This window comes from Carcharodon carcharias, chromosome 4 (assembly GCF_017639515.1).
Source record: "Carcharodon carcharias isolate sCarCar2 chromosome 4, sCarCar2.pri, whole genome shotgun sequence".
NCBI lineage: Eukaryota > Metazoa > Chordata > Chondrichthyes > Lamniformes > Lamnidae > Carcharodon > Carcharodon carcharias.
In genome coordinates this window covers 53,879,061-53,883,790 of record NC_054470.1, presented here as the reverse complement: position 1 = coordinate 53,883,790, position 4,730 = coordinate 53,879,061, and the positions used below count along the sequence as shown (strand labels likewise).

Below are 4,730 nucleotides of genomic sequence, written 5' to 3'. Positions count from 1 at the left end.
AGCGTTCGATCCTATAAGGTCTGGATCTTTCTGGATTTAGAATACTAGAATTTCCTTAGAGCTGTTTCCACTCCAATGTTGGAATTCTATGGTAACTCCAGCCTTGCAGGCCAAACTCCTGCTAAAGTTGCAAAAAAGAGTGTGAGAAGATCAAGGAAATTGCGAGCCAAGATTTGATTCTTGCCATCCAAGAGGTAAAGTCAGAACTGACATTGTTTGAGCCCTTTTCCTTCTTCTGCCTAAAATCTTGATCCAAAAAAATATATATTTCAGAAGGAATATACTTTTCATTAGCCACACTGTTAGGTTGCCCTACTCTTACTGAATTGTTCAGTTCTCAGTAGGATGTCAAAACAGTGCAAAGTTCTCTCCAGTGCATCGCTTAGCATAGATAAGCTCAGGTCATTTTTCAGGAAAAATCAGCAGCCCAATTTGGTTGAATTCCAAGAACAAAAGCAGCTTTTAATTAATTCTCCAACTTTACACTACTCAGTGAGAACCCTCACCAAACGATAGACCGTAGTGGAAATTTGGCCACTAGCTGCATATGCTTTTCTAACCAAAGCAGTCAGAAATCATGCCGAACACAAACATGAATTTTTTGTATGTGTTGCTTTTTTTTTCCCCTGGAGAGGGCTTTTAATTCAGTGACATTAATATTTAGAAGAACATTCGAGAGCAACTTTAAGAGTCTCCTTTTAGTCAAGGTTAGTATACACAGAAATTCTGCTGGTCTCTGTCATTCTCAAGACAAGAAACTGGCACGGCTGGGTTTCGTGTCTCCCTCTCTTGGTGGTTGGAATTTGTCAATTCTCGAGGAAGGCCACATAGTCAGTTAGTCTGGCCAACTGTTGTTCATTAGGAATCTGTGGTACTGGGGGAGGTTCTGTCTTTTTGGGTACAACCATTTATATAGATGGATCTGCCTGTCACCCTTGTTCTAATACGGCTTTAGCAGCATCTTGTACTGGAGGTCCCACAAAGGCTGCATGATCATCGGCACTGATCGAGGTCTACGCTTGGGCAACAACACCAAAGGCACGTCGTCTTGTAGCATCTCTCAGTTCCTCCATGATAGGCTGGATGGTTTCAGACCATTGATGTGAGCTAATCACCGTGTAAATTCCAGGAAATTCCCTTTGCCAGATTCTAATGTCCCACAGACCAAATTGCTCCCAACTCAGGCTTAGTGGTTTTGATTACTTGAGGTATTCTCTTCCAGAGGTACCATGCAGTATTCATATCATTGTATAGCAGATATAAAGCAAGCAGTTGACTATAAGCTTGTGGTGTTGCTATTCCACCAAGAGCCTCCAGCTCCTGGATCTCACACTGCTCCAACAGTTTGCTGAATCCCAGCGAGTTTTCCGCAATCACGGCAGTGGGCATCTTGCCAACTTCGGTGGGCAAGGTTCTCCATTGCCAGCATGAAGTCAGGTCTTAAATATTGTTCTATCTGATGGTATTATTAACGATGGCAATTCATCCAAAATTAGTTTCACCTGGATCAAATTAAGCAATTTTCATTCAAGAAAAGAAACCCAACGTTGTGAGATTCAGATCACTTTAGATGTTTATGCATCTGCTTTTTCTCTTCAAAACACCCAAAAACAGAGCCTTTGTATTTCCTGCCATCACAGTTAATATCTGGGATTACAACCACAGCAACTAAAGGTGGTTTATTCTTCATTATTGTGTGCAGGAAGAGGGGGTTATATCTATAGGAGTCAAAATGATATTCATTGGGATTTTTCTTTAATCATCTAGTGGGAATTATGCAAATTCCCTAGTTATGTTGGTTGAATTGAAGGGCTGGAACAGGGTATCAGTGTTAAATTGCTCATGAAACACCATTCTTTAAGGATGTTCACACTAGACTGTAATAGCAGATCCTTGGCTTTGCCTTTTCAATCTTAATTTTTAGAGATTGAATGTTTGTGATTGAAATTTGAGAAACAAGAGTGTTCACCTCAACACATTATGAACTTACCAGGCTTATGTTTTAGGCCACTGCAAGTTTTGTTGCTGCTTTAATGAGGTTATCACCAATCTCAATCAATCAACTTTTCATGTGTCCTCAGCACTATTGTCATGTTAAAAACCCATCTAGTTCACTAAAGCCCTTTAGGAAAGAAAATCTGCCATCCTTATTTGGTCTGGCCTATATATGACTCCAGATGTAGCAATGTGGTTGACTCTTAAATGCCCTCTGAAATGGCCTAGCAAGCTGTTCAGTTGTGTCAAAACTGCTACAAGAAAAATCAATAAGGGATGAAACCAGATGGACCTCCCAGCATCAACCCAGGCCTTCACTGTCACTGAGTCAAAATCCAGGAGTTCCCTTCCTAACAGCACCGTGCCTGTACCTACACACATGGACTGCAACGGTTCATGAAGGCAGCTCACCACCACCTTCTCAAAGCCAATTAGGGATGGCTAATAAATGCTGGCCCAGCCAGAGACGCCCACATCTTGTAAAATAATTTTGAAAAATTATTAGGCAATTATAATTTTATGTTTTTGGTTATCAGGTTCGCTTTGTCTGGCAAACACTAGCTGCGCCCTTGATATTAACACATCAGTTGGTACTTGAGACAACATTGGCAGAGAGACCGATTAACTGAACAAACACATGTTTTATTGGAACTAAGAACAGAGCACTCACACCATATGTGCTTCTTCAATCACTTCCAGCTCTAGACTTCCAGTTACCCAAGAAGCCTGTGCTGTATAGTGATTGGTCAATACAGTCACATGGTCGACTAACTCCATTCTCTTAAAGGTACATAGCACCCTGCTTTACCACATCCCTCCCCTTTACTTGAAAATACAATTGACAAGCATCACAACATCCCAATTATTAATGTTTAAAATTCAAGCCTCTCAGGAGGCTTCCTTGGACATGTCGAGCATCATAGCTCAATGGCCTTGGCTGGTTTTTCCGAGACCCTCTTCTCAGGGGTCAACCACCAGGCTCCTCAGTGGAAGTGGGCATGTTTGTGTCTTCAACCCTCTTGGGTCCAAAAGGTACTTCCAAATTGTGTGACATTTCCTCCACTTGCAGTGCAGACTCAAGCACAAATGCTGACTGCATTCCTTCTTGTGAGACTGTCTCTCTTCTCCGGAGATGATCCATGTGTCATCTAATTACTCAGCAATTTACCGACACATTGTAGGAGAGAAGTCCTGTCATGCCACTCTCTTCGCCTAATAGCCAATTGGGCCCATCTCCAAAGTTCTTCACGAGAACTGTGTCTCCCACCATGAAACTTATTTCATGATTATGGCCATCGCGTCTAGTCTTCTGGGCCTCTTGGCTTCTCTCCACCCTCCCCGCTAAATTCGGCCTGATAGGGTAGGGAGACATCTCTTCATTAGTAATTCAGCAGGGTCTATACCGGTGGTTGGTGTGCGATGTTGTCCGGTATGCGATCAGGAACCATGACAATCCGGTGCTGATGGAATCCCCGTCCAGCTTCTTCATCCCAGACTTAAAAGTTTGGACCGCCCGCTCAGCCAAACCATTAAAGGCAGGGTGGTAAGGCAAGGTTTTGATATGAGTTATAACGTTGAGTGTTGTAAACCTGTGGAACTCCCCACTGGTAAATGCAGTCCCGTTGTCCGACATGAGCATCTCTGGTAATCTGTGCATTGTAAAACTCTGTCACAAATGGTCTATGGTGGCAACAAATGTGAGTGACCTGATTTCATAGACATCCATCCACTTGGAGTGGTGTCTATTAGTAAAAGGAATATTGTGCCCAAGAATGGCCCTGTGTAGTCAGCATGGAGGTGCACCCATGGCCGCCCTGGCCATTCTCATGGGTGCAATGGAGCTAAGGCGGGTAGCTTTTGCACCTGCTGGTGTTGAAGGCAACTTTTGACTAGGATTTTGATGTCCATGTCCATCCCTGGCCACCACAAGTAGCTGTGTGTGAGCATCTTCATCCTTCAAATGCCAGAGTGAGTGCTATGTAATTCAGCCAGTAATGGCCTTCGCCTCTCGGTGCTCCCCAGAGCAATATGCCATCCAAGCAGGTGAGCTCATATCTGCGATTGATATAGGGTTTCATGTCAGCAGACTTTGGCTTGCCTTACCATCGATTCAAGACCTGCTCCCGGGCGTGAGATAAAAGTGGATCTCGGTTTATCCACTCACGGATTTGTTTGGCCTGGTCAGGGGAGGAATCTAAAAAATTTAGCATTAAGACAAGTCTGGGAAGAGTGTCCTGCATTCAGTTCTTGTTGAACATAACAAGAGTGACATCACAAGACAGCTCCAGAGAGCAGCGGAGAGATCAGAACCAGCGCAAACACGTGGAAGCTTCAAAACTTGACATCAGCACAAAGGTGAGAGCAGATTGGTGAGTAGTCGGTAAGTGTTTTTCTCCAGTTTCAAATAGTTTAAGCTAAGGAAAGGTAAGAGTTCTAGTTTTTATTTAAAGTACATAAATAACTCAACGTTTCTTTACAGTATTTAAATTAAAGTAAAGGGTTTTTTTTCAACAAGAGGCATGGCAGGGCAGCTCGGTCCCGTGTTATGTACCACCTGCAACATATGGGAAGTCCCAAATGCTCTTTGCACTCTGACCAACCACGTGTGTAGGAAGTGCCACCAGCTGAAGCTACTTGAGCTCCATGTTTCGGAGCTTGAGCAGCAGCTGGAGGCGCTGAGGTGCATCCATGAGACTGAGAGTTTTGTGGATAGCATGTTTTTAGACGTGGTCACC

The 4,730-nt window shown here is 43.5% G+C and overlaps 1 pseudogene; it reads right to left on the bottom strand.

Annotated features, from left to right (window-relative positions):
• Positions 1-800: 800 nt before the first annotated feature.
• Positions 801-1,389, bottom strand: LOC121277492 (annotated as a pseudogene).
• Positions 1,390-4,730: the final 3,341 nt, after the last annotated feature.